Genomic DNA, 12778 nt, shown 5'->3' with positions numbered 1-12778 from the left:
CAACAATCCCCCAAACATTCCTCCAAGTTCACACAAAATGTCACCAGAGCATCTACACCTCCTCAAACAAGAGATTCACTCTTTTGCAAAAAGGAGCTATAGAGCCTATACCCTTACAATATCAATGGTCCTGCTTGTACTCTTTATATTTTCTCATACCCAAAAAGGATGGCTCTCTCAGGCCTATACTGGATCTCAGAGAGCTAAATCAATATATTAATTCAGATCACTTTCACATGGTGACACTTCAACAAGTGCTCCCACTCCTACAACAAGGCGACTGTCTACTCTAGACTTAAAGGATGCATACTTCCATATTCTGATACATCCCACTCATCGCAAATATCTCAGGTTTGTGGTAGAGGGACAACATTACCAGTTCAAAGTGCTTCCATTCGGAGTCACCACTGCTCCCAACGTATTCACCAAATGTCTGGCATTAATCGCTGCGCACCTACGAAGACAGCACATCCATGTCTAGCCGTACTTGGACGACTGGCTCATCAAAGTCAGTTCTTACTCAGTGTCTCCAGCACACTCAGATAACACTGCAATTAGTGCACGATCTGGGATTTACAGTAAATGTGTTCAAGTCCCATCTCCAACCCTCCATCACACAAACATATTTGGGAGCCACTCTCAATACTCAAAAAGCTCTAGCCTGTACCAATGCAGCCAAAATCTGCAATATTCAGGCTCTAATTTCATAGTTTCAAACCAACCCATCATTACTAGCTTTAATGTATATGCAACTACTGGGAATGATGGTGTCTTGCGTAATAATAGTTCCCTTTGCACCACTTCAAATGCGTCTCCTTCGGGAATGCTTTGCACGTCCGTGGAATCAGTCTTGGGGGTCAAATGTCAGATCTGGTGTTGGTAGACGGCTGAACCCATAGCTCTCTGCAGTTGTGGAATCCACAAAACGTATCCAAAAGGTGGCCCTTTATCGATCCCGTTCCACAGACCGTGCTAACAGCAGACTCACCGCTCACTGGTAACTCAGAGCTCATCTCCAGACTCACACCATTTAAGGGTTGTGGAGTCAAAAACAACTTACAATAAATCATCTAGAGCTGCTAGCAGTATTTCTAGCACTGAAAGCCTTCCAGACTCAACTTGTAGGCAAAACTGTCCTGATCCACACCGACACCATGACACCCATGTATTACATACAGAAGCAGGGGGGACACACTCGTTCCATCTGTCACACCTTGCACTAGCCATCTGGAAGTGTGCCATACATCACAACATTTATCTCCTGGATGAACACCTCCCAGGAGGAAACAATAAGATCGCAGATCTTCTCAGCAGGCAGAGACCATAGATTAAAGAGCGGATATTTCACCCTCAAGTTCTCCTCCCATTCTTGCAAATGTGGGGGTTTCCACAGATAGATGTGTTCGCAACACAACAAAACCCAAAATGCCCAAACTTCGTCTCCAGGTATCCACACCCATTGTCCAAAGGAAATGCAGTATTGATGAACTGGTCAGGGATATTGGCCTACGCTTTTCCGCCTCTCCCACTCATTCAACAAGTGGTTCGGAAGCGCAGACCAACATCCCTCACACTGATACTAGTAGCTCCCTCACGGGCCCGTCAAGCCTCCTTTAGTACCTATACCTGCTGCAGTTCTCTCTTACTTTATATACATACGCATGGACATCTCTATTCTACTCTTACTAACTCCATTCTCACCCTCTGCGGGAAAACAATCTAACAATGGAGTCGATGCCCATGCACACTTTCACCGAAAGGAGTTGCCGCCTACCTCATGACTGGAAAGACTTCTTTGAAGGAAAACAAACTGCAAACATCCGGACCCAACACTAGATGGCAGGAGTATACAACGCATGGGAATCTATAGCTCTACATGCCAAGAACAGATGTTTACTGGGTAAGTAACATTTTCCTTCTGGAACCAAGCCAGGCCTGCTGCATGTCAGTGAAATAAATGTTTTGCAAAATCTTATGCAATTAATTTACAGTTGAATGCAGATTCAAATGCAGTTGGTTGAATTACAGGTAAGTCAACAGTTCAGAATTACTTTTTAGTTACTTTACAGGTTACAATGTACGTTACTTTTCAGAATACTTTTGCTAATCAGTGTGATATGCCTAGATATCACACGGAGACATCTCCTAGACATAAAGTAATTCACTTTTAGTACATATGCAGTTTTTTAATATCCCATACAAACCAACTCCACACTTAAAACATTTTTCAAGAAAATCAGTTAACGAAATCCTATGGTAGAAAATAGATTTATCGGTTTACAGGTAAGTAGTTATTTATGAGAGTTGGTATGCTGTTGTTAGAACCAGGGTATCCCAGGGTCATGGATGCACTCGCAGAACACCCTCAGTGGCACTAGGGTAGCCGGGGGCTGAGGCCCAGTGTTATCCAATGGGGGAAAAGGGGCCTCCGGTTGGTGGCTGCTCACGAGCAGGCCAAAAGGTTGTGGGAGCAAAGCTCCAGGTGTTAGGCTCAGGGCAAAGGGGGATATGAGTTAGCATCCAAAGTACACCCGCAGGGGTGGCTGGGTACAGGGTGCTGTTTTGGTGTCGGGTGCCCTTTTGATTTCAATGGGGATTCTCCAGTTGCAACAAAGACTGCAGGCTCGGGGACGCAGATCTTCTGGATGTGACCACCAGTTGGAGAAGTACATTGGGATGCTGGGACACCGTCGGTTGGGCCACCCAAGGCTGTGGGACGTCTGGTGCTGGGGTTTTGCTTACCTGCTTCGGTCTCTGTCGGGGTGGGGGGTTCTTGAGGCTGCTGGATGCAGGAAACACCGAGATTTCGCTGGAACATGTTTGAGGTGGGGACTGGCCGGTATGGCTGGGGCCAAGTCAGTGGGTGGCCTCCTCTTCTTAGTTTCAGCACAGCTTCTTCAGTCCTTCTCTCATCTCTTGTTCTTGTCTGAGGAGGCAAGTTTCTGGGTTGCCACTAAATACTAGATTTAGGGGTGTTACAGGCAAGAAAAGTTTGGGACCAATAGGTCCCTTCCCTGGGGGAGGGTACACCCCCTAATATGCCACCCTCCTGTGGGAGGGAGGCATATGCCTCTCTCTGGTTGGCTGGGACCCCCATCTGCAAGAAAGCGGGGGCTGAGATTTGTGCTTCACCTCTTCTCCCCCACCTCAGGAGTGGGGTTGGCAAAGGTGGGCACACCTCCCTTCCTCACTTGGATTTCCTGCCGCTTCTCCTACCCAAAGTGGGGGTCAGAACCAGTGGGAGCCAGTTGCAGCAAGCAGCAAAGGGCTGGGCTGGCTCACATAGGCGGCAAGCCTTTGAAGTTTCCTCTTAATGGACCCTGCCCATCCTGGGGGAGGAGGCTTGGCACCTTTTCCCAAGATATGCATTGTTTCAGACCCACAATAGCAGCATGCTCTCGACCCAGGGGTCCAGAAACATGTCTTGTAGTGGCAGCTGGCGAGCAGCCACTCAGCCAGGACACTAGAGATAGGTCGTTTTTCAGGGGGCATCTATAAGATGCCCTCTGAGTGCATTTTTTGTTAAATCCCACACTGGCATCAGTGTTGGTTTAATGTGCTCAGAAGTTTGATACCAAACTTCCCAGTTTTCAGTAAAGCCATTATGGTGCTGTGGAGTTTGTAATGACCAAATCCCAGCACCATATACTCTTAATGGCATTACTGCACTTACAATGTCTAAGAATTGGTTCAGACATTGTAGGGGTATAGGTTCCATGCACCTGTGCCCTCACGACTGGTATAGTGCACCCAGTTATAAGGGTGGCTGACTTATGCCAGGGCAGTGGGTTGTAGGTGTGGCACACAAGGATGTGTGCCATGTCGACTCTTCTCTTTGTTCTGCACCAAAATACATGGCCTGCAATGGCAGTGTGCGTGTGTAAAGGTGCAGGGCCTCAAAGGGTGGCCCAATAAGTGCTGCAGCCCTTAGAGGCTTTCCCTGACCGTATCTATGGCACCATTTTCAAGGGACTGACGTATGACCAGAGATGCTAATTGTGTTTTGTCTTAATGCAGGTTTAGGGGAAGAACATAATCCCTGGGTACCTGATTGGCAGGGACCCAGGGCACACTCAACTTACATCAGTTTGGCAAACAGTGGGGGCAACCATGCAAAAAAAGGCCACTTCCTTACACCCCTTCCCCCCCAACGAAAGAGGGTGAGACTAACCTTTCCCTAGAGAGTCTTCATTGTCTAAGAGGAAGTACCTGGAAATTCCATCTGCAATAGCATGAGCAGTTCCAAGTCTGTGTTCCACTATAAAGTCCATTCCCTGTAGGGAGCTGGACCATCTTTCATTTGCATTAGCAATTTGAAAGGTCTGTGGTCAGTTTGAACTAGGAAGTGTGTACCAAACATGTATGGTCTCAGCTTCTTCAGGGACCAACCCACAACAAAGTCCTCCCTTTCAATGGCACCCCAACGCTGCTCCCTGGGGAGAAACCTCCTACTTATAAAAGCAACAGGTTCGTCTTGGCCTCCATCAATGGTCTGGGATAGGACCGCTCCTATCCTTAGCTCAGAGGCATCAGTCTGCAGAATGAACTGATTGGTATAGTATGGAGCCTTGAGAATAGGACCTGAGCACATTGCCTGATTCAGGGTGTCAAAAGCATTTTGACAGCTAACTGTCCAGTTTACCTATTTGGGCATCTTCTTGGAGGTGAGCTCTGTGAGGGAGTCACAATGGACCCATATCCCTTCGCAAAGTTCTTGTAATGTCAGTCAAGCCAAGGAATGCCCTAACTTGGGTCTGGGTTGTGGGAGCTACCCAGTCCAGGATAACCTGGAACTTGAATTCAGCCACAACAGTGACACGGATAGAAAGGCCAGTGCTCCGGCAAGCGGTAGGATGGTCGTATCCAGCCCACACCTCACTGCATCTACTACATAGTTTGGAAACGAATATGCTCCGGTAAGCCCAAGTCACTGACGCTGACCAATGTCTCCTGACCAAAGACCATGACGACACCGCTTATAGTGAGTGCTGTTACCCTCATTCTAAGGAAATATTACACTCACTGCTGCCACTACCCTGCCATGCTGGGCTACAACCATCAGGTTCAGGCCGACACCGTGAACAAGCCTTCGAGTCGAGAAAGTACGAGAATATTTTCAATCAGGCAGCCAGGTGAAAACAAGAGGTCGGTTCTGGCACGTTATAAGCATTGAAAATTAAGTCGGCAGTGACCGAGTTATGAACACCAAGGCATCACTCAGACCCGACAAAAACATAGGCACCAAAGACTTCGAAAAAGCACACATCAAAGACGAAAAACCGCTCCGAATCAAGTGCAGCGGAACTGAAAAACACTTAAAAATTGGTAAAACAGCACCAACATTCTTCTACGCAGAAGAAAAACCGTGGCTCCAGCGTTCCCAAACAGACTATTTCTAAAGATACGCCATTGGTGCCAAAAAATACCGAAAAGAGAAACTACCAAAATCCAGTCAGGAACAGGAGGTAGTATTTGAGGGACTGCAGCATTTTATGCAGGAAACACACAAGGACGCAGCAAAAAAAGGTGGAGGAGGGACAGTTTCTTCAGCTTCCACCAGAAATTGTACCATTGGAGCACAGGGCCACAAGCCTCTCCTCAATATCGCTCATCATCTCTACAGGACACTGATTCAGGGGCCGCACAGGATACTGATCACACATCTGACCCAGGGCTGACAAGGATGTGGTCCTACCAGATCCAGATATTGAACCACCTGTGCCAACAAAACCTTTTCCCTCTTACCTATGATTGGATCCATCTTTAATGTTTCCAAGGAGGTGTTCAAAGACTCAGTCAAATCAAGGGTCTTAACGCCATAAATTGAAAACAAATATACAATCTACATTCGAGGGCATCACCGAGCAGACTACCTTGTAGTCACCACTGCTAGAAAAAGGGGAGCTGCACGAGGCACCTCCAGTTAAGGAAAGTAAAAGGATTGATACAGCTGCAAAAGGAGTTGCCTCCTGGCACGCTAATCATTGGAGAATTGCCAAATCTGTTGGTCTACACCGACGTTACAACAGAGCAACATGGGATGCAATACAGGAGCTCATGCCACATCTTCCTGAAGAATATAAGGGAGAAGATCTGATTAACAAGGGTGCAATTATGTCTAATTCTACCATCAAATGTGCCTTAGAAGGAGCTGACACCGCTGCTAGAGCATAAATTTATACTGCTCAGAAGGCATGCGTGGTTACACATTTCTGGGTTCAAACCTGAACTACTGCAACATATTTTAAATGTTCCTTTTAATGGAGAACACCTCTTTGGACCAGCTCTAAACACTCAACTTGAAAAGATAAACGATATAGACAAATTGATGGGTGCCCTACAAAACACAACACACAAATAGCCCTTTCAGAGGTACCAAGAGAGAGGAGTTGCAAAAGCCTCTACCACAGAAAATAATGCCTCTCGGCATCAACAGCAACAATATCACCAGTGGGGGTCGTGGTTACTATCATGGAGGTTACAAAACTAATAAAGGCAGAGGAAGAGGCACCCCCAATAAGGGCACCTTCACCCCACCACCAAAATGACTTGTTCACTCTTCCCAGACCATAAATTCCAGTCAGCAATCTATTGCATCAATTGGGTTTCTCAATCAATGTGACAAAATCACATCTCCAACCTCCCAAATACAACCTTATCTAGGGTCAATACTCGATTGCATATCGGGGACAGCTTACTCCAATCCCCAAAGGTTTCTCAATCTCCAGAAACAACTGGATCTTTTTTAGCCACATTGCCTATTAGTCAGAACAGTAATGCGGCTCCTAGGAATGATTGCATCTTGCATAGCAATAGCGCCTCGAGCTCGCCTGCACACGAGACCCCTCCAGGAGTGCTCAGCATCTAAATGTTCACAAGAGGAAGAGAACTTAGAAGATATAGTGTTTGTTTCACCCAAGGTTCATCAGGCTCTATTGTGGTGTAACACTACCAACATATTAGCAGGGAGAACCTTCAAGGATCCAATCTTGCACATAACAATTACATCTGATGCATCACTTCTGGAACGGGTAGTTCATATGAGGGACATTGTGGTTCCGGGACACTGGACAACATAACAAATGGTTCTACACATCAACATGTTAGCACTACTGACTATTACAATGCCTCTCTAAGCATTTCTCCCAAACCTGGTAGGGAAGACTGTCCTACGCACAGAAAATATGACTAGAATGTATTAAATAAAGTAACCGGGGGAACCTATTCCATACAATTATCCCAATTGGCACAAAAGATATGGAAATGGTCGAACAGTCGCAACAGCCACCTCCTAGTACAATACAGGAGGACAGCACAATTGGGGATCTCCTCAGCAGAACACACCAGCAGATTCACGAATGGGAAATACACAGCACATTCTTACCAACATACCTCCAATGTTGGGTTAGCCCCCCGCAATAGACCTGTTTGCAACAAAAGAAAACACAAAATGCCAAACTTCGCATCCAGACACCCACACCCACAATCCAAAGGCAATGTGCTATATAGATGAACTGGTCAGGAATATTTGCGTATGCTTTTCCTCCTCTCCCACTCGTGGTCAGGGAACTCAGACAGACTTCAATTACTTTAATTCTGATGGCACCCACCTATGGCCCGTCAACCATGGTACACAACACTATTGGAGCTCCCCCTACAACCTCACGAGAAGCTTCCCAATTGTCCAAATCTTCTCACACACAGCAAGGGCAGGGTTAGACATCCTAATCCTCAATCTTTCAATCTGGCTCTTGAGGTCATAGAATGTGGATACCTCAATATACAGGAGGGGGGAGAATAGAAGCGTTCCAGAATGGAAGGGTTTTGTGTAATCTTGTACAACACAGTTGTAGGAAGGTGGGTTTCTGTGGCAGTAACTCCCCCACTTTTTTCAAGACTACTCATGCACTTTTGTAGTATAGTTCCTATATTCCCAATAGGCTCTGCGCATTGGAATAACATATACTATAGTTTAGACGTAGGTCTGAGGTCGAATAGGTCTTTATCGTATATATTAGACTTAATTGTGAGTGCCAGCTAACTCAGAGGTCACAAGAATAAGAAATAAATCTCTAGAGTCGTGGAAACAATAGATAACTATTTTACTCAGTCAATCGTGCATGCTTTATTTCACCGGAGGTGCTTAGAAAATAGAGAGATGGGCGTTTTCAATAAAAAGTATTTATTGAACAGTCTTCTTTCTCAAGCATAAGAAATGTACTGCTACAATCATAATACTGGTTATAAAGTACAAGGCATATAATACGAAAAGTATTATAAAGTAGTACTGTAAAAGCATGATATTGTTTCTAAGCCATAAATTGCCTAAAACATATAAAATACACACAGTGATAAAATAAGGACTGAAAGTACTCAACTGGTGCTTCTAAAATATGCCTACCCCAGTGTACCTAACCTAAGTCTAGTACAAGGGAAGAAGGGAAGAAGTAAGGGAGGAGTAGCTTAAGTTTAGTATTTCTCTGCCAAGAGTCTGTCCAAGAATTCTCTAAGGGTCTAATCAGCTCCGTCCCTTGGTTTAGAATGAAGGAGGTCTTGTATCTCTATCTCAGGACTTGATTTCCCAGCAACCCGCAAGGGTAGCCTGGAAACACTGGAGCTGGATTTCTCGGCAGGAGAAAAGACAGCGTCTCTCAGTGCGTCAGCTGGAGGGTCGGCTTCCTTCGGCGCTTGCTGCTGCAGGGCGTCGGGCAAGTAGTAAGTCGATCTGCTCCAAACCACTGTGTGTTTGTCTGGGCAAATCTAGGCATATTTATACTTTGAAGGTGCCGAGTTTGAGGTGTGATTGGACTCAATAACGTCATTAAAGACTCAGTTCTTCGAAAAGTCCATGATTTCCTAGATAAATAATTATTCAGGCAAGGGGAAGTCCCTAGCTGCTGAAGGCAGGTTTCTCTAAGAAATCGTTGTTGATTCTTGGAATTTAGTGGAAGTAGCCATGCCGTATTTAGGCTGCATAGGCTCAGTCTAAATATGGTAATGATTTCTATGCTTATATAAGGATCGAACAAACTATACCTATATAAGGGCATGAATCGGGAAAAATTACACTAGAGTCCTAGATTCATTTACAACACCCACTCCACGATTTTAAGTTCAATACAACTAAACGTAGAAGCACTGACATATCTAAAGCTAGTGTTTACAATCCCACCCAAAATAAAATATACAAATTGCATTTAAAAAGGCTTGTTTAAATGTAACAAGTATAGAACAAACTTTTCTCTATAGACACGAAGCATAGTATACATTCTATCATTTGTAAAATACAAAATTGCATTCATGAACCTTCTCTGAAGTTTACAAAAAAATATTTTAGAGATCATCCCAAAGCATAATATCTAAACCATTTTTGTTTTGATGATTAGGCCAGATATTGTTATTTATGTGCTATAAAAGGAAATCTTGTTCTCTAGGAATAGTTCTACTTTAAGCAGATTACACTGTGCCAAAAGTTCTATTTTGGAAAAAGTTCAAATTGGTAGATGGTTTGTTTTGAAAAGTGAAGGCCGAATTTCAGAGTTCAGGAAACGCTGTGTGAATTAGTCAAAAGTTATTCTCGGTGTCAGGAGAAAACATCAGATCGTCTAGGCTGGCAAAGAAACCGTCTACCGTAGTAGGTGAAAGTGGAACCACTTCAGTTAGCAGATCAAAAGTGCAGGTGTGGATCATCGCCGTCAGCGTTTGATGCATCAGCAATGTCCGCAGTAGGTGGTACCTGTATGCCTGTAGTGTCTGATATCTCACCCTCAGTTAGACTTGCCAGTGAGACCTCAATGAATGCCGTCATCAGAATAGGCAGCCGTTGGGGGCGACACGATGCATGAGTCGTTACTGGACCTAGCAAAGCGTCAACATCCGATGGCAGTACTGATGGAATTGTAAGATAAATATCCAACACGCATTCCTGTCCGCAAAGCAGGCATCGTAGAACAGGTAAGATGCCATCTTGCCAGATTGGCCTGAACGGTAGAAACCAGGTTGTGTTCAGATCTCTTAAACGAGGCAAGCCAAGAATCTGTGAAATTCTCTCACGATACCTCATGGAAAGGAGGCATTGTTCCATGGTAGTCTGGGTGTCGCTGGTGACCGGACTTGCCATATCGGAGCAGGAGGAATCAAAATAGAATTCCTTCTACGAGTCCCAACATGAGAGGCAGGCCGCCGAACACAGAGTGCACGAAATTTGGAAAAATGCCGACGACTGCTGTAAATTGAATTGAAAGAATTGAAAGAATATTTATATAGCGCCTATACTACCCGGAGGCCTCGTAGCGCTTCAGAACCAGAAAGTAGCAGCTACAGAGTTTCTAGCAAGATTATTGATCGAATAAATGCGTTTTCAAAAGTTTGCGAAAAGCAGTTAGACTGCGGGTCTCTCTTATTAACTGAGGGAGAGCGTTCCATAACTTGGCCGCTGAGTACGAGAAGGAGCGGCCTCCCCACCTTGCTTTCTTGACCTTCCTGGTAGTTGCCAAAACTAGGTTACTGGAGTGGTTGGTAAAGTGGTAGTATAGAATGAAGAATAGTGGGACCTGTTTTCCAGATAGCTTTGTGGGCTATACACAGCGCTTTGAACTGAACCCTGGTGCCCATAGAAAGCCAGTGTAGTTGACGAAGGGCGGGCCTAGCAGATTGTCTCCTCGTGACCTGCAGGAGCAATCTTGCTGCGCTGTTCTGTACCACTTGAAGTTTGTTCATTGTAAACAGTGGGGCTCCTAAGTACAGGGAATTCCCATAATCCAGCCGAGATAAAATCAACGCCTGGATCATGATCCTGCGTGCTTCAAATGGGAGGAGAGGAAGAACCTTACCTAGCATCCTTAGCAACCCGTAGCATGTTGATGATAAAACGGTGGCTTGGTGGCTGAAGTTGAGTTTATCATCAAGCCACACGCCCAAGCTCTTTATGTGTGGCTTAGGCGGTGGGGCTGGTCCTAGGCATGAGGGCCATATGGGAATCGGTGGTGAGGGGGAGGGGTTGCCTAGTAACATGATCTCTGTCTTATCTCCGTTAAGACGGAGGTAAGAATCCTTCATCCATCCGGCCACTGCTTCGAGGCAGGGTGCCAGCCCATCCAATGATCTTCCATCTTGGCCTAGGGATACCACCAATTGGGTATCGTCCGCATAACTGACGATCTTAACGCTGAATGGGCGGACGACAGCTACCAGCGGCTTCATATACGCGTTGAAAAGCGTTGGGCTTAGGGCCGAGCACATTCCAGAGATTGACTAGATGAGACCACGTCTCCTTCAAAGACTTGGAAATGGCGATTACTGAGGAAGGAGGTGAACCACTTCAGAGCAGCGCCCGACACCCCGCTCATTCTGAGTCGGTTGATCAAGATGGAATGGTTGACCGTGTCGAACGCTGCACTGAGGTCCAGCAGAATGATCGCAGCTCTTCCTCCCTCATCCACCAGTCTCCTTGCCTCCTCGGTCACTAGCAATAGGGCTGTTTCTGTTCCATGGTTTGGGCGAAAGCCAGTCTGGGTATCGTCCAGCAGGTTATTGGATTCAAGATGGACAGTGAGAATATTATTAACATGTTTTTCTAGTAATTTACTGAGCCATGGCAGGAGGGAAATTGGACGATAGTTCGATAGTATGGACGGGTCCAAGCTGGGCTTTTTTATTAGTGCTTTTACCATGGCGCATTTCCACATGTGAGGGACTGTACATGTTGATATTGAGAGATTTAAAACCTCCATTATGGTGGTTTGGACAGCCTTGATAGCTGCCTTTATCTGTTTGGGCGGAGCCACGTCCAGTGGAGAGCCTGAGACAACTTTGCTGATAATTGTGTCAAGTGCCTCTAAGTTCAAGGGATTAAAGTGGTCCAGGACATGAACGTGAATTAGATCAACTGTGTTATTGTATTCTAAGTCAACTTGATTAGAGGGGAAGGCATTATATATCGTTTCTATTTTCTCTTTGAAGAATACTGCCAGTTGATTGCAGCGTTCAAGCGCTCCTTCACTGGAAGGAGGGGTTTGTGGCGGGTTAATCAGTGATTTGGCTATTCGAAATATCTCTTTAGGGGAGTTCGCTACAGTACCTATTTTATCCTCATAAAATTTTGCCTGCGTTTTTTTAATCTCGTTTTTGTAACTCCTGATAGCTTTCCTGTAAGTATGTTTTGTTTCTAGCGAGGGGACTAGTCTCCAGAGTCTTTCCAACTTGCGGCAGGATTGTTTTAATATTCTCAATTCAGGGCTAAACCAGGGAGCCGCGTTTTTCCTATTACATTTCTGTATAATGACTTTAGGGAGGGCCGTGTCTAGTGTTTCTTGGATCCAGGCATTAAAGTTGGTGTTTGCTTCTTCAATGTTTGTTCCTACTGTAGGCTTGGTGGCTTTTAGGGATGCTTGCCATTTATCCAGGGGTAACCTACCCCATTTCCGGTCCCACGTTATTTTAGAGGGTTGTGCCCCTCTAGTATTTTTAGTAACCCAGAATAGGGGAATCAAAAGGTGGTCGGACCACGGTATGGAGATGGGGTCTCCTTAGGTAAGGTTATGTAAGTTGCTAAATATAGGGTCGAGAAGGTGGCCTTTTTCATGCGTTGGAAGAGGGCACTTTAAGTCTAGACCTAAGGCCTGGAGGTCGAATAGAAGATTATTAGTAGTGGAAAGAGAGGTATCCTCTAGATGTATATTTAGGTCCCCAAGAGTGGTGAAATTGGCCATGGTTACCACTTGTTCTGAGGCCAAATCAATAAGTTTAGGGATAAATTCATTTCGCGCCTCGGGAGGGC

The sequence above is a fragment of the Lissotriton helveticus genome, chromosome 5_1 (assembly GCF_964261635.1).
Source record: "Lissotriton helveticus chromosome 5_1, aLisHel1.1, whole genome shotgun sequence".
In the NCBI taxonomy this organism is placed as follows: domain Eukaryota; kingdom Metazoa; phylum Chordata; class Amphibia; order Caudata; family Salamandridae; genus Lissotriton; species Lissotriton helveticus.
The sequence above is the reverse complement of the archived record's forward strand: the minus strand, read 5'-3'. Positions refer to the sequence as shown.